Below are 22330 nucleotides of genomic sequence, written 5' to 3'. Positions count from 1 at the left end.
CCCGAGGGGGCCAGCTGGGTCGGGCTCTCCGCCTGCCCTGGTCCTCACGCAACTCCCCAGCAGCCATCAGCGAGCCGGGGCGCGGCCGCGGTGTGGAAGGGAGAACCCCGGATCGCCCGGCTGCGGGGGGTACGAACCCTTCGGCCCCCATCCGAGCTCACCCATCCCTGCCGGCCTCCCCGCGGCCGGTCCTGCAGCCGCCGATACCTGCGGGAGGGTGGGATAACGGTGCGGCGCATCCCGGTCCCCCGGCCGAGGCCCCGTCACCCTTCCCTCCTCCTGGGCTTTACCTGGGGGGGTTAAGGCGGGTGTCACTGGCAGAACCTGCGGGGCTTAGACCTGCTCTTGCAAGGCGTGCCCTGCTGGTATGGATTTTCCAAGAGCAAAGCTGAGGCCTGCCCTTGGAGGGCTTGCAGGATGAGGCCTTTTTTTTTTTTTTCTCTTTTCAGGGTACTGCCTGGCTGATATTTACATAATAACTCTGCTTAAGTGTGACCTCTTCCCTAATTGGAGGCTTCCTTTCCATTTTCTATGGCAACACTACAGAACAGATCACTCGGGGGAGGGGGCTGGATGAGAGGAATATCTGCATAAAGTGTAATTTTTGTTTATTGGCTGCCCATTAAGTGAAGGTGTGGGATTTTGAGAAAAAGTTCTTTACCTCAGCCCTTAAAGAAGCCATCAGACCTGTAAGTCACTGCAGATTTGCATTTAGAGAGAGGGTGGAGTGATCACAGGTTTAACAAACAAGCAATAATTATTTTTGTTAGCTATTTACGGATTATCAGTCATATATTACTAGCCTGACAGATGACTTGCATGTGCCACACTGTCTAATCAAACAATCCAAAGAAATGATGTTAATTTAAACAGATGGCATTGATTATTTTATTTAAAAATTCACAGGTTTATTAGAAGGAAATCCTAACAAATTTGGTAAGGGGGAAGAGAGTGAGTCCCAATTCATTTCAAGGTTTCTTTTGCTCCCTTTTGCTCTATGCTTAGGACCCATGATGTATACACAGTAACATCTTTTCTTACATGATTGGCCTCACTGACAGTAAGCATGATGTGCATATGTATTCATGCAGGAAGGGGATTCTGTAATGCTTATTAGGGTCTTCTGTGTTTCATCTCTGGGAGATGCCAGTTTCTGTTGCAGGTTTTATCTGGCTGGAGTGAATACACTTTGTACTGGTTTTCCAAAGCCTGCTGAAAATAAATGTTTTCTGATTGTAAAGACACAGTAATTCATGGTGCAGTTAGGCAGAAAGGTTTTTATGAAGACTTTAAATTCTGCCTCATTATCTTTTGAGATGGTGCTTTTGTTCTGCATTGAAAATATGCATGCTTTACTATTACTAATGCTAGAATTAGTTATTGTAACATAGGAGCTGTGGTATTCTGTAGGACTTAAAATATTTGCTTTTAGTCTCTGCTATTTCTGGTTTATATTTCTTGGTCCACTGCGATGACTTTCTTTCTTGCACCTGAGGTAGTGTGAGGTCTTTTTGGTTTGGGGGTTTTTGTTTTTGAAGGGGTGCACGTAGTGTGGATGCTAATGTGAATTCACTCCCTATGTTGGAGTTTTCAAGAGAAGGACCAAGAATCTTGGATGCTCTAGAAGAGGTGGAGGGACATGGGTGGAGGGACTAATGTCTGGGAAGGTCCTCTACATGTTTAAGGAGGCTGCCCCCTAGGACTCCTTCAGTGAAGCCTTGGAGCTTAAGCCTGCTACTGAAGAGATATTAGTGTTTTTAAGAAGCCATTAGTATAGAGATTTGCCCAACATGTTTGTTTTGCGTACAGATAGAGGTGGGTGTGTTTTTTGTTTTTTGTTTTTTTTTTTAAAAAGTGTTTGGAGCAATATTCACTCTCCACTTACGTATAGGTGCCTTTAGTGTCTTAGATTGTTGTTATGGGAACTTAAGTGTTGGAAATACGCTCCAAAGAGGCCGTGGGTTGACCCTGAAGTAAAAATAAGTTTTGCATTTGAAGAGGTGTGCTATGTTAAATTGTTAATCTCGGTACACAGTGATAGAATAGTTTCCTCATCACGCTTTTTCTCTTAGCGGTCCTTCTCATTCAAGTCTGCTTTTTGTTTCCTATAATTACGGTATTTTTCTCCCTGCTAATGTGCATTTGAGGTTTCCTTCAGCACCATCACAGTTTATCTACAGTTTATCTGAGATCTGCTGTCAGTTTCTGCTTTTAAATATTATCTGTTCAAATGTTTATAGTTATTTTCACTTACACTTTTTTTTTTTTTTCTGTTGAACCTTTTGATTACACTGATAGAAAATAGGAGATACAGGAGTGGCAAGTACATTGAGGAAATAAATGGGCCTGGGGCACATTTCTGGACAATGTAAGGCCAGCTGGAGTTGGCCGAAATATATGTTGGAAACATAAAATAGTGAAGAAGGTGAGGCTGGATTGCCTCTTTGTATAGATGATTATTACATTTCAATTTATATATTCATTTATTAATTTTGACCTAAAGTTGCTCTACCATCAAGAAAACAAACCATTAAATCCTTCCTCACATTCTTGTCTGTAATCCTGACTTTTTTCCTTTTCTCTCAACTTTCATTAACTGTATTCTGCTTCATTTTGAAGGGACAATATGCAGCCTTAATTGCAGCTTTGTGTACTGATATGAACAAACCCATTCCATGTCTTTTGTTTTCCATTAAAAAAAAGTTCCATATTTAGAAGAGTTGCTGATTTATGGTACTTATTCCAAGGTTACTCTACATTACTCAAGAAAATCCGTTTCATAGTTGTTGTTTCATAGTTTATTCACATGTGGAAATAAAACAACTTGGACAACTCACTTTCTAAAAAAGAGCTTTTATTTTTGTTTTGGGAAGGCTTATCGTATATGCAAATTTTGTATCTTCTTTTTAAGTTTTGGTAAGATTTTTTTTATAATATAAAACTTTATTAGCCCTAACTTCAGTAGTAGGGAAAATACCTACAGTAGTTCAAGAAAAATGGTATAGATTCATTCTCAATGGGGCAACTTGATCTAGTTGAAGATGTCCCTGCCCATTTCAGGCAGGGTGGACAAGATGACTTTTTAAGGTCCCTTCCAGCTGAAACTCTTCTATGAGTCTATGAAAATGGAACCATAGTAGTTTAAGCTCAATTTTAACTCATTCTTTTTCAGTGATACTTCTATTCACATTATTATAAATAATTGTTTGTTTGTTTGTTTCTTTGTTTTAAGCACATGGAATGCTTTTGTAGACCTTTCTTTGAGACCACTAAAACTTCAAGTTGATTACTTCCTTACTTGCAATATTCCATCTCTGCATTAATCTAATAAGAATGGCAGCTTAAGAGAAACTTCTGCTCTGTGTTATGACAGATGAGGACTTCTCCTTTTCCCCTCAGCCCAATGCCAGGCTCATAGATCTGTCACTTCATTCTCCAACTATCTTTGAAGTTGATGCATTCTTTCTTTACCATATATGCTATCAAACAAATTCGTGAATGCAAAGGAAGAACCAAATGTATTTGGGAAGCTCCCACCTGCAGCTTCCATTTGCAGCTATTAAGTCAGACAGCAGATGAATATATAAGGATATACACACATGTATTTGTTTTAGTGCTGTCCTGGTGACATGGGGAATAACCTGATTAACTGAAATCAGTTTCTAGAGGTGAAAGTCTGAAAGTTAAGCAAAAATCACTTAAATCACGAGATGTTTAGAAAGGGTAAATACATGTTTATATATTGGTTATGTCCTCAAAAAGCACAGTCCACATTGGTTTGGTTTGCTTTGGTTTTGCTTTGTTTTTAGTGGAAGATGGTTGAAGAGCATCTCCATTTTATTTTCACAATGACAAGAGAACTTGGATGTAAATATTACTTGTTTTGTTTCTTGCAGATGTTTTTAAAAAAACTGTATATTTAGTCTATGAGTTGGTGTTCATCAGTGTAAAATTAAGAGGGAAACTATTTATATTATCAGCTCAATATGTATTTGTTTCTGTGTTGCTTATTTGTTCCCTGCTAAATGCTGGACATAGCCACAACTGTAGGAGGACGAATATGTCTCTCATAACTCTGATGTTTTCTGCTGGTTTCAGTCCACCTTAACAGTATTTTACCCGTTCTCTAGCACCTCATTTTGAAAGCAAGGAAAAGGGGAGCTGTTTCAGAAAGTATGGGTTTTTTAAATTTATTTTTTGGTGCCATTTTGACTTACTTTCATCCTCTTGGATAGCTGACAGTTATCCTCCATTTCAGTTGTCTTTGACAAGACATCAGTGTTGAACATTTTTAGTTGCTCTTATGAGAGCTGTTACCTTTCCATTCAGTACGGAAGTGTCATTAGTGTCACCCTGCTGTATTTTGCAGTTTCACTTTTGATTTAGCAGCAAAGTGAAGCATGTGCTGAAGATGGAATGCATGGCTTCCTGGGTGTAACCTCAATAAATGGTGTCCCTTTAGCTAAGGTAAACATGGTTGTCAACCATCATTATGGGCACTGTCTGCTTAGCTCGTTGCTTTGACTTCACTGTGCAGGTGAGGAAGTGATTTTGCTTTTTTTCCCCTGTGGGTATGATGCACTCAAATTCTATTTATTTTAAGATGAAGTGAGCCAAGTGGCATGTTGGTGTAATTGAAACTGAAGTATATTATTGTTACTATTATTATTTTATAGTGAGAATAAGAGTGAGCCACTGTGGAGCCATTTTCCTTGGATTCTTCAAAAACTATCTTATTTCTTTAATGATCAGAATGAAGAATATCTTATCTATCTAATGAAGACCAATTTTAATAAGACTTCCCAAAATGTTGGTGATTATGAGGCTGAGATTTGATTTTATTTTTCTGTTTTCTATCTAGAGCAGTGTCCAGCACCTAGTAACTGTTTATTTACTACACCATAATGCTTCTACTTATGTTAAGAAATTATCAAATGTTTTGTACTTGTTATTACTGGCTTGCATTTGAACTGCATCCAAAGGGACAAGCCTTGTTCTCTTGTGAACTACTAATTCTCTGAAAAAGCTTGTTCTTCACCTTTATAAATACTTGTGGCAATGTGATGCACTTGTATACTGAGTCTAATCAGGACATGTTTCTGCAGCAGATTTTATACTTCATGAGACAGTTATTCTGAGTGTCTAAGCTGCAAGTATTTCTATGATTTTGGAGTAAATCCTTCAGGTAGTTCTTCCTATGCTATCTGGATGTAAACACACTGTAGTCTCTACCAGGATGGAGAGTGCATTGTGATGTGTTTCTTCTCTAAATTACTTAGAAATGGGAGATGAAACCCCCAAAACACAGCTTTTTTTCCTATCAAGGTGTAAAGCACCACTTTCACAATGTTTTTACCTTATGTTGATCTACTCTGAGTCACACCTTGGTATTTCCTATAGAACAGATCATGTCTCATCATTCATTATGTTGTTAGGTATAGACTATAGTACAATTATACTCTTGCTAATTTAGTGTAGCAGACCTTTATTTATTATGGAAGAATCCAGTACTTTTTCCTCTCATTTTCCTTCCTGGACTCTCAATTTCTTAAACCAGGAGAAAAAAAAATGAAAAAGATTTGTAAGTGCATTTTATCCCAACTTCTCATATTGATGTTCTTTGAGACTACCCATTTTAAGAAAGATCAGAATGAAAACCTATCTGCGCTATGGCAAAAGAAAATAATTCAGCTGACCAATAAGGATGATGGACTTATTTCTCAAAAAGGCAGACTTCAGCTTCTCTGTGCAGCATAATCCTACTAGAAGATAATAATCCTATTAGCTTTTGCATGAGGCACTGGCCACTACCACGTGGGGAGGGAGGATGGGATGCTGTGCCCCAACACTCAGTGTCTGTTCTAGTAATTCTGAGTCTTTTAGTAAAATGGCAAACTCTTACTAAAAACTTTAATTACATTTGCTGTAGCCTGGCTTCCTGTGGAAGTGCGGCTTAAATGCTTCTGCTCTTAGTCCCCTATGACTAATATTTGCATTTGTTGACCGATTTCAAACTGCATTTGTAAGAAAGGTTGAACTCTCGAAGATGAACCTCCTGCTCAAGAACTCAAGATGTATATACTTGAGTGGGAAGGTTAGATGAGCCTTTTTGTATTTTTAAATGAGTTTCACTGTTGAATGGCATTAACTTGTATTCTCTGCTATGAGTTACCTTGAAAATGCATAATTTTTTGCTATTTCTTTTATTCCTGACATCTCATTGTATCTCATTATGAATGTTTTGTTTGGTTTAGTTGGTTTGTTTTGAATGGATTGCCATCATGCATTACAGTTCTGAGGATATTGTAGATTCTACATTCTACCAGCCAAGAAGTCAGGGCTATTGCTACCTCTTGCAGAAAACAAACAAACAAAAAACCCCAAAAAACTCAAAAAAAAAAACCAAGCCACAAAAAAAGCTTTCCTGAATTCAGCTAGTGGTACCAACCGTGCCTTTGTGTTAATAACAAATTCTTTGTGTATATATTGGGTTTTGAATACTTTTTTTTTTTTTTTTTTTTTTTGCTATTGTCCACTGTGCAAGAGAATCTGAAATATTTTGGGTTTTCTTCTACTTTTCCCCATCTTTTCACCTTAGCGTTTCCTAGATGACTTCTAGGCTATAAGATAGGTGGTTATTTCTGCAACACAGTGGGAAACATGATCACAGCCACGGTTAGATATATCTGAGCTAGATTTAGTCTATTTAGCTAGCTACTAGGAATCTAGCTATTAGATATCAAAGCAGTGGCTTTTAAGAGTAAAAAACAGTAAATGCAGAGAGTTTTTGTGTGTGTTCACAAATGTGCACTCAGAAAATACTTCAAGGATTAACACTGAAATAAATATGTTTGTGGAGACAGTATATCTGATGAACTAGATGATACAGATGATACCTGCACACTAGTACTATAGCATAATTTCATAATAATGCCAGATTGTACTGTATGAGGTGATGTATTGGAGATATCTCTGATTTAAACAGTGTTTCAGCTCGAATCAGAGTACTTAGTGTACTTAATACATATACTGTTCAGGAAGTGAGAGAAGTTAATCCTTTAAAGAGCACAAAAGCAACATAGATTTCTAATTAATTGCTGATTCCTCACACAAAGCAAAAGTATATCTAAAAATTTTTGAGAACGTGTCCCCATATCACTGTAGGTAATAAATACTGCGTATTTCTTGCAGATTTAGATCTGTAAATCTAAAATTCTGTCGGGTGTTGGTAAAGCAGAGCCATAAATATAATTATTGCCAAGAACAATAATTCTTATCTGCAGAAAAAAAAAATGTACCCCAGGTTTGCTTTTTCACATCTAGTATGTCTAGCTCTTGTGCATCTGATGCAAACCTGCATTACTGGTTCAGCTGCCATAATCAGCTGTAACTGGCATGTGGAGTAAGGGAGCTGGAAAAAATCCATGGGCCTGCACTGGAATGCAGTAATTGCCAGCTCCTTCCCGGGAGGTGGGACCCAATGCGTGAATCTATCACAGCATGAAGCTTAGATCTGCAGAATAACTCTCCTGCTCTAGTTATTTCAGATTTCAGATACTCTGGAATAACCTCTCTGTTTCTCAGGGAAATTATTTTTCTTGGTATATAAGTACAGTGTGAGAGGAAAATTAAAATGATGTATTCTGAACTGACTGTAAGAGAATAACTATTTGCATGGTCAGTTTTCATGTGAAAACAAGTCTGAAGAATCTCTGCAGAAAGTAGGTAAGTCAATAATTGTGAGAAAGATGCAGAAGGAGATGAGTTAAAAGAATATGCTACAGAGAAAATAAGAAAGAGTGGGTGTTTATGTAGGCAGTTTGTTGATGGCAAAATGCTACGTGTTCTTATCTTGCTATGTGCTTTTCATGATGGAGGAATGGATGTTCTGCACAGTTTAAGCCATGTCATTCTATTTTCTGCTATATATTTTTTTTTTTTTTTTTAGTAGGGGGAAGGAATTGTTTATTTAAGGCTTAGATTTCTTCTTTCATAATGGTGCTGTGCAATGGGAAACTCATATTTTTGATGAGTTCTTGAATTACACAGACCATTTCTTTTCTGTTTTGTTTTATATTGCCTGAGGTACACGCCACCTCACAGGAGATACACATGTTGTGGGTTGTCTCCTACAACGGTTGTGGCTTTTAGATAGAAAAATAAGAACCCTCTTGTTATTGACTGGTTTGATTCTGATCTCAGCTACAGTCTGCGTAACATGGATCCATCATCCACACATCCATCAACTTTATTGCACGTGTTCTGGATTTACACTGGATGTCAATAACAAATAGTCTAGGTGGACAGGTTGACTGTAGTAGTTAAATTTATTGTGACCATGACCAACAGCCTTACCTCTGTACATGGTAAGAGCTGGTACAGTTTTGGGGGGTTTGAATACATATATATCCTTCTTTAATCTGAAGTAAAGTCTAAAAACTAGGATTTTTTTCAGCTTTTAGAATGGCCCGCAGCACAGTGGTGGAACTTGCCACGAGAAGTGGGAATGTGAGCGCTTGTATGTGTTTTGATAGACAAATGTGATCTTGGGACCACAGTCCAAAACTTTAGCAGTTGAAGAGGTGCACAGACCTTCTCCCTGATCTAATTCACTAATGTGCTGAGTTAGTTTTATAACATGAATAAATTCTGTTAAGGTGTATGGTAGTTCTGAGACTCATCTAATCTGCCTGGGAACACTAATGTCACAAACCTTCAAGTGATCCATCCCTGTGTTGCTAGGACTTGGTTGCTTGTGCTTAGTTTTATTGTCAATTCAGGTTCAAGAGCGAAGCCCTTCTCATTTAAACTGCTCTAGAACTTATTTCTTAGCATTTTGTCAGTAAGCTTCAGTGTTTCTGGTGAGTGATATTCTCAATCCACCAACATGTTTGACTCGAATCTGTGTATGACCTCTGTTTGAGTCTGTTCTGTTTGGTGGCAGACCTCAGGCCTGCATGAAGTTCTCCAGAAGGGGGTAGTATGTGTAGAAGGCCCTGGAGACACACAAGCAATTCTGTGTTTGTTTCTGAACCTTCGAGGTGTTGACAGTTCACAGAGGGAACTCCTGTACACTAGCTTGGCAAAACAGAGTTATTTGCTATGTGATTTTTCCACTATTGAGAATTGCTGTAGATTCTTGATAGACTGACATTTTGGGTGCAGGACAGGCAGTGTATGGTCACTGCACTGCAGTACGTAGTAGATTTTGGGTGCCAATAAATGGCTGTGCATTTGAAGCAGGAGAATTCTTACAATGTATACATGCAACATTTTCCTGATTCTCGCAATGCTGGAATATCCCAGTGAGGTGGCTATGGCAATAAAGACGGCAGTTACTATTGCCCCATGAGTGATGGTTTAGTGAACCTGTAGTTTTCACTACAAGGTCTGTGAGCCTCCGGTTCAGTATTGGAAAGTCCATTTTTGGTGCAAGGCTGCAATCAGTTTCACAGGTGGTACTGTACCAATGAAGGAAGTAGGTGTTGAGGCTGGTCTTTCTGAGTGACTCCATCAGAAATGTGTGTACCTGCAGCTTACATGTTACATGGAGCACATAAGCAGCAAAGAATAATGCTGATCGTTTTGTTGTCAACTACGTATAGAGTCATCTTCATGAGTATCAGTGTGGAAATCCTCAGATGTTGTGTGTTAGGTGCTGAGGTTTTTCTTACCTGTTGTGGGCAAATAGGTTTTAACTTTCTCCAAATAACATATTAGATTGTCTTTCTTCATGTTTTGAGAACTTTCTTGTTAATTTCTGCTAGGCTTGTGAAACTGTTCTTGGCCCCAAAGTGTTTGGTGGAAACACTGTATGTCATGTGCTAGGTGGAAGTGCTGCGCGCAGACACCATTGGAACATGATCATGACCATTGCTGTCCTCACTGTAACTTGCTATGCAGACAGCACATATGTCACTCCAGGAAAATAAAATCTCACTTTTTTCTTTGTACAAGTTGCTGTTACAGAAATTATAAATGTTTCATTCTAATTTACATTTTGTGGAGGATGGGAGTCCACCTGATTGTGTTCTGAATCCCTTGAAGAAAACCACAGACCTCTTTTCCATATGGGTTTTAACTTTATAGCAACTCGGAGACCTGAAGTATGCTGGACTTTGCTGTTGTGTGACTTTTCTGGGGTAGCACATAAAATTGTATTGCAGGATGGTTAAACAAAATGTCAAGAGCAGAGACATGGCTTGTAACCCACATGTTGAAATTCCTGGACAAGCCTTCACAGACTATTTATAATTTCCCCTCCATGCAAAACTGTAAAGTAGTAATAGTTCCTGATATGTTTCCTTTTTTTTCAGGTAAATATTTTCAGTATGCTCAGCTGAGATGTTACGATTTGTTGACAGCAAAACTGGTTTTCTTTGGAATGTGGCCCTGCACATGCACTCACACTTCTCTGACTGCAGATCCTCTGGTTTGTTCCTTCCCCTCTCTCCTTGCCAGCAAGGTCTCTTCTAGTGCCTCTTCTGTCCCCTTCGAATTAGAGTCAGCTGTACAAGAACAAATCCTCTCTAGCCTGACATCCCTTTACAGAGACTTCATCCCATCCATTAAGGAGTTTTCATCTCTCCATAGATTTTTAAAGCATAGAATCATAGAATCACTTAGGTTGGAAAAGACATTTAAGATCATTTAGTCCAGCTGTAAACATAGCACTGCCAGGTCCACCACTAAACCATGTCCCTAAGTACCTCATCTGCACGTCTTTTAAATGCCTCCAGGGATGGTGACTCAACCACTTCCCTGGGCAACCTGTTCCAGTGCTTGATAACCCTCTCAGTGAAGAAATTTTTCCTAATAACCAATTTAAACCTTTCCTGGAGCAACTTGAGACAATTTCATGGCATATCCAAGCATCACCTTCTGTGATGTATCAAAGCTTCTAGGTCACAGTGGAGCAATATATACTGTGATATTTTGGTCAGCTAGTGAAATGCAGAATGATACTATCTATGGTTGTTTGACTTACATGAGCAGGGTGTTGCAGAAATGGTGCCAACCATGTGGCTGAAGACTTAAATGGTGTTAAAATCCATATAGACTAATAAATAGCTGAGCCCAAGAGGAATGTGGGAAATGAGTTACGGGAAATACAGGCATATGCAGCTGTAGAGTGGCACTGAAGACTGTCAGCTCTTGGTGCTGTTGTCTGGGCTTCAAACTGGGTTGGTTAGTACCTGTGCAGATCTGAAAATGAAGCTTTAAGCTATAACTCTGGCAAGCTGAAGTTCAAAGCCAGCTCTAGATCCGGGATTTCTTTTTTTCAGGCTGTTAGCTGTATTTGTGCTAATAAACAGCTTAGAATAAGCCTGCATTGTAGTGAGGAATAGTGGTCTCCATGGGACTGTCAGGTTAAAATAATATTTTTTTTTTTTTTAGTAATTTACATTTTCAGGCAAATCAATTAAATATCAAAGCTTCATTACTTAAGTAGTTCAATTAAATTTTGCACTTCTTTCTCTGGTTTTGTATTTGGAGTAGACTGGCAAATGTTGTGGTGTTTGTGTTCAAAGAAATGTAAACAATTAATTTTTTTATTGCAAGAAAATAAAATTTTAATAGCATTTCTAATAATGTTGGGTTGCATTGGGGCATTAAGCTGCAAGATGTGGCTAGACTTGTATACTTGCATGCCATTTTGCCTTGGGTATTCCTGCAGTGGAGCTACAATACAGTATAGAATTGATACTTACATCACTGCAACTAACAAAGAGGCAGTCTGGAAACTGCGTTGGAACTTACATCTGCTTCTTTTCCTAAGTATATGTGTCAGGAATAATAGTCTCTGTACAGAGGTTTGTTTTATCTTTTAGTATCAGAGGGGTTTCATCTGCTGCTTCTGTGTTTGGAATACTTGCTGCGGAAGTATGTCAAGGAGACAAAACTATCATCCTGTTCCTGATAACGCAGAAAGCTGAGTTCTCTAAACTGGTGGTTTGTTATCCTTCTGCCTATTCACATGGCAGGAAAGGAATAAATTCATTTGTCATCCTTCTACATGAGATACTGAGCCAGCAGGACAATGCCCTGTTCATGGTGTTGACCTCTATGTAAGTTGGAGCTCTTAGTTATGTGTTTCCTAACACTGCTAAAACCCATTCTGTTTTTCGTAACTAGTATTTATATTCAGATATTTCCTGTCTCCATACAATAATCTGCATATTATTTCATACTCAGTTGCTCGTCCTCCTTCTCCCTCATAGCATGATTTCTCAGTTATTGAAGTTTTCTTCCTTCTCTATTCATGAAGCACCTAAGCCTTCTGCGTAACTTGAGCTTCAGACTTTTTGTGATATTTGTTTCATTCCAGATTTCCTTTTTACCTAATTGCTTATTTTCTTCCACTGAGATTATCTGTCTCTGTAAAATGGAATATGCATTTCAATCTGCATGGATTATCTGTACATATATTTGTGTAATATACTTTTATTAATATTCATAATGTCTTGATATTATTAATTTTAATCATAGATGTTAATTTCAGATTCAAATCTACCTGTATAATGCCAAAGAAACACATTTTATAGTAAGTTTTATTGCCACTAAGCATGGGATTTATCTTTCTGAATTCAACATCAGCTTTCTGTTTGAAGATGACGTGGTGATAAATGACTTTAAATTTACAAAGTGTTTTTGTTTAATGATTTTTTTCTGAATTGCCCTTACACTAAGAAAAATGATCTTTTTTTTCTTCTTTTCCAATTTCTAATTTCTGATTTTACTTTTAGTTAGCATCAGGGCTTTTTTTTTCCTCCTCCTTCAGTGTAACCACCCTGGTAAATATTAAATATGTTATAAATCTATTATTAAGAGTTTGAGGCTCAATCCATGTGCTGAGTCACTGCTTACTGTCAGTTTAATCCACTGATTGTATTGTTTACTTCTTGGAGCTACAGATTGGCTCTCTTCAGCTTGGGAAGGATGCTAAAAATCAGTCTTTGAGTTTATCATAGCAACATTTATCAAAAATGGTATTTAGACTTTCCTCCTCTGTTTTTCTCTTAAGTGAATGGTTCTTGTGAGAGGGTTCATCGTCTGGCCCTGACTGTGTAATTGATCCCAGTGACTGGGTATGGAACAGGATTCGTGTCTCACTCTCTCCCAGACTGAGCTGCATTAACATGTTTCGTGTGAACAACCAAACCAACACTGAAAGTACTGATAGTGTGGAGACCATGTACAGTATTGTGACTTTTGAGATACATTAAATTATACAAATTTACAACAGGAAAACGGTAGTTAAATAGAACAGTGTTTAAAAGTAACAGGTGACTTTTTTTAATAAGGAGGCAAACAGAAAATAATTATCTTCTGCTTCCTCTTCATGTTGCTTTTCCACTTTCACAAAGGGCAGCTTTCCATGTTTCAGATGGTAGCTTCAGGCAGGAAAATCTTGGCAACAAAAATCATTTCCATCATAGAATAGAATCTCTGATCTGTTTGTATGTAATAGATAAACAAGCTAAAGTTTCAGATTACTAGTCATCAAATGTGCTGTTTTTTTTCCTTCTTCCCATAAACTTTGTATTCTCTTATTTTGCTAAAAAGAGGTCATTTTCCCCCCACTCACCATGTTTTTTTGATAAATAAACTTAAATAAAATTAATGTAAACTATTTTTCTATGAAGCACCTCACTGTTTCCTTTGTGAAGAGCTAAATTAATGGAAGAACTTACCACTGGGCTATTGCCTTAGCTTTACAGGGAAATAATTTCCATTTGAAGCCAAGATACTACGTTTATGGTCTATTGCCTTGTTTGGCTTTGGGAATGTCCTGTCTCCACTCCTGATATAGTTGCTATTCTTGGAATCTTGAAATCTGTTGACCTGATAGAACAGAGAAAGGCATCCTGGTCCCCCAGAGAAAATGTGATGATTTGAAACTGCAGCTCTTTAAACTGCATTTTTAATGCCTTTCTTTTATACACAATATAAGTAGACATAGTGTAAAGAATATAACTAGTGACACTGAAATTCATAAAGAATGTAACTAGTGACATGGAAATTGAAACTACTTGTGCACATGTAACTTTTTCATGATGATCATTTATTGAGACAATCTTAATGCTAATAACTCTTTAAACAGAGTCAAATCTAGAAACAGCAGGTACTGAAGTATGTGATGCAATGACAAATCATAATTATGAATTCTTAATTTTTTCTTTGGTTTGTAGTTGGGTCCTTGTCCTTGTTTCTTACATTGCTGTTTTACATTTCATGCTGTTGCTTGATGGCAAACAGTACTATGATTGTATTTGGCAAGGTGTTCACTGTAGGTGACTTGGGTCAAAAAGCATGTTCTGAAGAGCTGCATCCTTTTCCCTGCTCCTTTTACTATCTATCATCTTAATGTGCTGGTTTCTCTGTACACCTTTTGTCACTACAGCTGTCTTTCAGCATGAAGGAGTGAACTAAACTCCTTTTAGAATTTCATTAATGCCACTTTTGATCAGCTGGCAGATGTTACCGAGTGACGGACGCTCACCCTGGCCCCCCTGGTCCCCAAGTGCCATATGTGTCTGCCAGACAGGTGGCTGAATGCAGGACTCTCCAGTGGATGCTCTCTAAAAGATGAAGACATTTCTGAGATGGATGAGCATTCTTGTCAGTGGACTTCTAAAGCAAAAAGAGGCCATGGTGGTGATAATTCACTTAACATATAAATCACCTTTCAGTAATTCCTGCATGCATTCATTTGCTTGTAAACGTAGGCACCTACTCTCTCTGTGAATGCTCTAGTGTGAAAGAACTTATCAATTTCTTTACTTACATAATTCCATTGACTATTTCCCTGCCTCAAGAATCTCTTATTAACACTGTGACTATGGCTATACAGCAAATGTAACACAGATAAAAATAAAGCCTCTGTGTTATAAATAAAAGTTAAATTAGGCAGAAGTTTATTTTTAGATTACTGATTATATTGATGATCAACATCTCTAACAAGAGAGTTCTTTGTGCTGTGCAGCAATTTTTACAATGAAATTGTACTCTTATTATTGTGTTGACATGAAAGGGCAGGGGACTTGCTGGCAGCATATCTGGGTTAGGCTGCAGTAACTCATTAGAAGCTCCTAAAGCAGGATTACATAAATGAGACCCTATCTTCTCAGGTTAAATATAGTTCTGTAGTTTAATCTAATTCGTGGTTACCATAAAGTCACTCTACAGACAGCAGTAGTCTGATTTTTTTCCACCTTCTCAGTGCTATGCTTAAAACCAAAAGAACAATGAAAACATAAATAACATTCACTGGTGAATCTTTCATGAAATTCATTGTGAATTTATTACTATTATTTAGGGTGTTTTAGGTTTTTTTTTAAATGAAAATATTAGTTAGCTAGTCAGATTGGAATAAACTTGAAATACATACAACATACCTTTCATTAATCTATTTGTCTTTTAATCAAGTTGTAAAATAAATTTCTTGCTTTTTCTGTTTTAGGCTATAACCTTGAAGGATGCTTCAGCAAAATTACAGAAAACACTAGTTATAAAAATCTACCAATTAAAATATATAATATTGCAGTATATCACAATCACAAAAAGAGTAAAGGAAATGTATTCAAGATAAAGTAATATGTAGATTTTCTCAGCTTCTTTTTGAGAACTACTAAATTTCTATTGACTTCCAGAAGCAGTCTTGCTTAGTAAGGTGTTGAATATTATTTTATTTTATATTACTATAAAAATCTAACTATTTGTGTAATTATTTATAAGCCCCATTCTCTATGGACATTATTCATAAGCTTCTGGTTTCCATTCAAAAGATTGGGGAAAAAAAAACCCAAACCAAACAAAACAAACCCCACAAGTACCCTATTCCTAACGTGAGAGTTCAAGTAGGTTTTAAACAGCTTTATATATCAATTTCTCTGTAGGGCCTCACCTTGACCTGCAGTCAAAAATGACATAATTTTGCATATAGCTGCCAGGATGCATAATTGTGTGTTTGTGTTCCTATGGAACTGTATATACTACTGGTTATACACAGCAGTCAGACAGATTGAAAAGATATGTGCCAGTGCTTTGATTAAACTTTCTGGTCTTAAAAATCCTGGTGTTGGCACTGTAAAGTTCATGCTGACGACATCAGTATTGAGTAGCGGTTGTGTAAGCAGCACCACAATTGACAGTGTGGAAGTTTTCAGTATCTGTTTGTTACACCATGAGTTGCATTTCATAGTGTAGCATTGCTTTTTCGCTGTGACCATGTGGTGACACATCAGAGGTAAAGTTATGTTCAGTTCCAAATATGAAGCCAGTGCTGTGCCTGCTAGAGGTGCATATGCATGTCTAGAAATGAGCATGATTTGGCATGAGTGAAAGCCTTAGCTGGAGACACGAAGAGCATAATTCATATTCATAATGACTGTTATTTTTTTTCCTCAGATAAACTTGTGCAAGTCTGATAAGGTCCTGCTGTGTCCACCAGGTACAGTCCAGTTGTAAGTTCTAGCTATAGCAGTAGACTTTAAACAAACAAACGCCACCCCCAAACTAACAGAAAACCCCCAAGAAAACCCAAACCCAAACTCACTCTGTGAGTCGTTGGGAAACTCAGTCATGGAATCATAAATTGTTTGTGTTGGAAGAGACCTTTAAGATCATCAAGTCCCATGTAGCATTGCCAAGTCCACCACTAAACCATGTCCCTAGGCACCTCATTTACACATCTTTTAAACACCTCCCGGGATGGTGACTCCAACACTTCCCTGGACAGCCTCTCTCAATGTTTTACAACCTTTTCTGTGAAGAAATTTTTCCAAATATCCAATCTGAACATCCCCTGGTGCCACTCAAGGCCATTTCCTCTGATCCTTTCAGTAGTTACTTGGGAGAAGAGACCAACACCCCCCATGCTACAACCTCCTTTCAGGTAGTTGCAGACAGCGATAAGGTCTCCCCTCAGCCTCCTTTTCTCCAGGCCAAACAGCCCCAGTTCCCTCAGCCGCTCCTCATCACACTTGTGTTCCAGATCCCTCACCAGCTTCATTGCCTTTCTCTGAACTCGCTCCAACAGTCCTTCTATTAATTCACTGCATGCAGTAAATTTGCTGGTTTATATATGTTCTTGCATTTTAAACAGTTTATATTAGCAAGTTAATGAGGACATAAAAATAATTAATTTCATACTCTTTGCTTTACTAATGAAAAGGAAATTATTTATTGAACTCAAGTCTTAATTTTAGAGATTAGGAGCTGTGAAAGTTGTGTTTGATATATGTAGTACAAACCAAATCCTCACGGGAGTATTTCCATTAGAAACACCTTACTGTTTTTATTACAATCCTTTCTAGACAGAAAGAAAACCGTTCTTATGTCATGCACTAAAAATGTAAAAAGCAAGGGCTCAGTTCCCAAAATGTAATTAATGTGACTAAAAGCCAAAAGTAAGACTGTTTCTTGGTAACTTAAACATTGCTTGTAAGTTCATCAGTGTTGCAGTTTTTCACTCTTTTCTCCACATCATGTGGGACAAATTTTTGGCTGATAAAATGTTTTCAAGGTACTTTAGGGTTTTTCTGGTGGAACAAAACTGGTGTATTGTGTAACAATAATAAGATTTTTAATTTAATTTTTTTTTTCCTAAATAACAATGATAAGGGGCAAGGGTCTCAAGTAGTGAATTGATATAAGTTATTTTCAGTAGATCTTTTCTAAATGTAGTATCCAAGATCATAACTGGAGAAAATGTTTCTTTTAAAACTTGTATGGTACTAATAGACTTGATTATTACAATACATTCTATTTAGATTAAAAAAAAAAAAATTAAAGATAAACACCAAAACCTCAGCTGTAAGTCAAAAAAGAAAAAGAAACCTGAAAAAATGGAAAGGTTCTATTTTTTTTTTTTAAACACTTTTTATTTACAGTGGAGTTCCATAATTTTCCTTTTTTATAATTATTTTGGCAGGCACAGAGCAGCATTTGGGAAGGCCTTGTGAAAAATCATTTTCTCCTAGTGAACTAGTAAATTTTAAAGAATCTTAGTTTTTTGTCTGCATCTCAGAAAAACATCTCAGATAGCATCTGAAAATTCAGCTCATACATTCTCTGCTTCCTCTTGAATTTTAGTTCCATGGAACAAGTACTGCCCTATACTATTAATTCTAGCTTTGTTGTCAAGGCAATAAATGTGATAATGCATCCAGTATGTTGTAGCATGTGTTAGAAGTGTTGTAGACAGGCGACATATGCTTTAACAAGATGTGGCTTTGCTAGTTTGAGTCTGTCTATCCCTGAGCTTTTTATCTGTACTAGCTTAGGTGATGTTACAGATGATGGTTTTTCCACCTGGACAAGACTTACAATATTCTATCAGCTTTGCTTTTTATCCCTAGATAAAGACAGCATGTTTATGTGACAAGCAGTCCCATTTTCAGCTTGTTCTCTGAGCATTTCTGAAATTCTATTCTGCACTTTGTCCAGATTAACTTTGAAATTGTCCCCATTGAAATTCTTTTCAACTTATACAGTGACTGATGCTCCTTTAGTGTGTTTGGGTATATGTTTAATACTTGGATAGGTTTTCTAGATATAAGTACTGTAATAATAAAGTCATTTTCCCCATTTTTTTTTTCCTAGGAGTGTGTGAATGAACTCAAATTGCCCTCTATAATCTGTTAGAAATTCAGCTTCTCTTTTGCTAACAAAGTATTTTGCAGGTGTTACTATAAAAATAAATTCTATCAGAAGTCACTTTATCAGATTTATGGTTTAAATTATTTACAGTACAAGATCTGCCAGAAATGTGATGCATGGCTTAGTAATAAGAATGTAAATTCACAACCTTCATATTTTGAAGTAAAAAAAATGCAGACAGGATCTGTGAGAGAGTAGTTTGTAAGGCCAGCAGTGATGGGGCAGCTGTATTTCCGTCTGGAATTTCCCAGGCAGGAAAATGTGGAGATGTACTGCACTGAGTTGCTACTGCACACCCTAGGTGGCTAATAAACGCATCAGATTTATACTTCATGGGCAGTAAATTCTATCTTCTTAGAAGTCTTGGCTTGCTCATTATGCATCACATATGTAGAGTGAATGAGTCCAGATTTTTTTTTTAATATCCTTGGCAAGTATACAAATTCTTTCAAGGCAGGAAAAGTGAAAATGTTCAGATAAAATCCCGGTCATTGGTACCTTGCATTGTGTTTTTTGTCTTTAGTTTGGAATGGCCCTTGCTATGAGACAGCCGTTCTCTAATGCTTTGTGTGGACTGTTCCTATAGGTGTCCTGCTCTTGGTGGTAACTTCGCAACTAGAGTTCCACCTTACTGGAGAATCATGTGTTGGCAACACTTTAGAGTGTGAAATCAGTTTTATTTATTTTGTTATTCATCTGTCTCTCAAGACCAGCTGAATTTAAATAGCACTTGTACACATCTGTTTATCTTGAAGTTTTGCTAAGAAGGCTGCTCTAAAGATGTCAAGGTCTTGTTCCATTTTATTTTCTGAAGCTGGTTTATGTAATGTTTGTAAATATACTAGGACAGTGGGCATGATTGCATCATGACCTGCATATAGATTTTTTTTTCCCCTCATCTGAAACCAAGCAGGGTACTCTTTGTGTGAAAATTCCCAGACCACAGTGACTATATCAGGCCAAAGGGGAAGAAAAGAATAGCAGTGTTACGGCATGCACATAGACCTCTGATTTATCTCAAAGTAAGAATGACAAAAAGAGCAGCAACTGACATAGCCTTAATGTTTGAGGCATGCTGTCATTGTTCTGCAACTTCTGAACTACTGAATAATGGGTTTGCACCAGTGCAGTGTGTGTTTCACCATTATCCTGAATTCCTTATTCTCTCTGCTACTGTTCCTTTTTAATGATACATTGAGAAAAAAATTACAACATCCTTCGTTTTCTGTATTTTACTTTTTGAATTTCACTGTAGGCTCGTGAAGTCCCCTGAGCCAGAAGTCAGGAGAAATGCTACTGCATATGCGCACTCTGTTCTCAGCTGTCTCTGAGTTGGCACCTATGGCTGCAGTTGGAGGTAGGACAGTGCGCTAAATGGGGCTGAACCCACCTGGACCGGAATGGTGGCTCTTAGCAGTGCATGACTCTTCCTTCTTAGTGTAGTGCTTAGGATGGGGCATCTAGAAATCTTGGATATAGTTGTTACCCCCTACATTGATAGTCGGTTTTAGTGGAGTCATATAACTACAGGAATGAGATAAATTAAAATGGAATTATAATGTGTAAAAGGATAAAACAGGCCATGCTATAATAATAACAATAATAATAAATTTTAAAACATTGAAGGGGAGAAGACCTGCAAATAGGAAGAATACAAAGGAAAGACGGTTTTTTATCTTTTTCATAAGGAAGTGGTCATATCCAAGGAGATGAGTTTTGTTTGTATACACATAAGGATGACAGTGAATTACATCCACTTTAATGAGCGTGGCAATATAGTGTCTATGTATGACAGTTACTTGGCAATACTAATCTGATCTGGGCTGGCCTAAGCAGATGATTGCATTTTTGTTGAATTAACCAGAACAGTTGATAGGAATGACAGCATAATCTGTAACTTTCAAATAGCTGAACTTGAAGGTTTGCACTTTGGGATTATAAAGGAGTTATAATATTCACTTTATAATTTTGCCTTCTCCTGACGCAGCAGACAGCCCTATATTAGCATCTGGAGCTGAGATACTGTTGTATAATTTGGTTTTGATTTTTGTTTACTAAGCTATCTTTTTACTGTGAAATATTAGCTTAATTTTGAAGACTGAGGTGTTTTTTCTATGTGACGGAGTTTGCATAGGACATACAGCTCTCTCAGCTTTCTTGCTATAAATGTTGCTTGCTTAAGAATAAAATTTTGGAAACTGCTAAAGGTTGAATAAGTGAAAGTGTAGAGACATTTGTAATAGTACTTTACCTTTGAATGATTATATTTTCAAGACATAAATTAAATAAAAATCATTGTATGGATGCCATATTTATTTGATTGAAAATATGTTAAATTTCACTCTAATAATTCCAAGATAAATCTTTCTTTTTAGGAGCAACTACTGCCTTATTTTTGTAATACCCTTTTACTTCACAAAGTTTTTTCCTGATAGTTTCCAGCAAGAGAGAGGTCTACAAAAAACCCAAATCACAATAAATTTTACTTAGTATCTGAACATGCACTATTACAAGCCAGGTTTTTCTACTGTTTGTAAATAAAAATATATTCTTCCTATGGAGTACTAAAACTTTGCATTCAGTATCTTATAGGTTCAACTGCTGGCTTCCCTTCTCAGCCCCATGCTCTCAAGCAACAGCTTCCCATTCACTCACTGTTCCCAGAGAAGGAAACCATCTCATAGTAATGTTCTGATTAGGATCTCTTTTAGTTTATCTTTTCAGATGGATATTAAATCAATGGACTTTAATTTTGTAAAGGTCTGAGACACAACTTGTCCCTGGCCTGTCTTAGCTCTAGCACCTGTCCATTTCTGTTGTTATTGTATCATATCATATCATATCATATCAAGTCATATCACAGCTTTTGCAAATATCCCTTTATTTTTCTTTTCCATGGTTCTATAAAGGTCTTCCAGATATTGGAAAGTCCAATACTATGTGCAGAATGTTGTCCAGTGTTCAAACAAATCAGATTGTTCCTTTTCCTTTAGTGTCTCCTCTTTCTAGAAATCTCTGCAGCATTTCTGATAGAGGCTTCAAAGTCTGATAACAGTGGGAATTCCTGGAACTCTGTACCTCTTTAGAGGATTTAAAATCCATTATTTGCCAGATGCATCAATTTAGTGCCAATAGAAAGGGAGTAGCATACAGCTGTTAGTAGTGGTTTGGAACAGGTTAAATAGTCTTAATATCTTCCTTCAAACAAAAGTCAGGAACAGAAAATGCAACTCCATTATAGGCAGGAACTCTATGTAAAAGCCAATGCCATTATCAGTTCTTAAATCTGTTTGCAACAAGTCATAATGTACAATTTGTTGGATTTATCATCATTTTTTACAGCTATGTCTAATTTCACATTGTCAGCTAGATCATTACGGATATTGAATTTATATATAGGTGGAAAAAATGATCACATCTATTTGACTACATGTTTTCAAATTTAAAAAAAAATGAGTGGGCTGTAGAACATTAAAACATCATTAGACGTTTAATAGGCAGGAGGGTATGAAAAAGCTGGAAGTGGGCTTGTGATACAGTTTAGGCCATAGTTTCATAAATGTTTTGGAAGCCAACCCTGCTATTGAAAGAGGTTTTCCAGCTCTCCTGCCATGCCCAGCTGCTTTCTTCACTGCCAACCTCTCTGTGCTGGCTCCAGCACTTTTCA

At 37.3% G+C, this 22330-nt stretch overlaps 1 protein-coding gene across 5 annotated transcripts in view; it reads left to right on the top strand.

Annotated features, from left to right (window-relative positions):
- The window catches only part of LOC309439317 (janus kinase and microtubule-interacting protein 1), a 119452-nt gene that overhangs the window by 436 nt on the left and 96686 nt on the right, over positions 1 to 22330 (top strand). Inside the window, exon 1 of one of the 5 annotated variants that reach the window (XM_082051745.1) lies at positions 31 to 129. The exons of 2 other annotated variants lie outside the window; for them this stretch is intronic. The gene's annotated coding sequence lies outside the window, so the exon portion shown is untranslated. Of the gene's footprint in view, positions 1 to 30; positions 130 to 4413; positions 4538 to 22330 lie in introns of those variants that run through there. 2 more of the 5 variants (XM_082051744.1, XM_082051746.1) reach the window with 2 other exon arrangements.

The sequence above is a fragment of the Streptopelia decaocto genome, assembly GCF_964273445.1.
Source record: "Streptopelia decaocto genome assembly, chromosome: 4".
NCBI lineage: Eukaryota > Metazoa > Chordata > Aves > Columbiformes > Columbidae > Streptopelia > Streptopelia decaocto.
The sequence above is the reverse complement of the archived record's forward strand: the minus strand, read 5'-3'. Positions and strand labels throughout refer to the sequence as shown.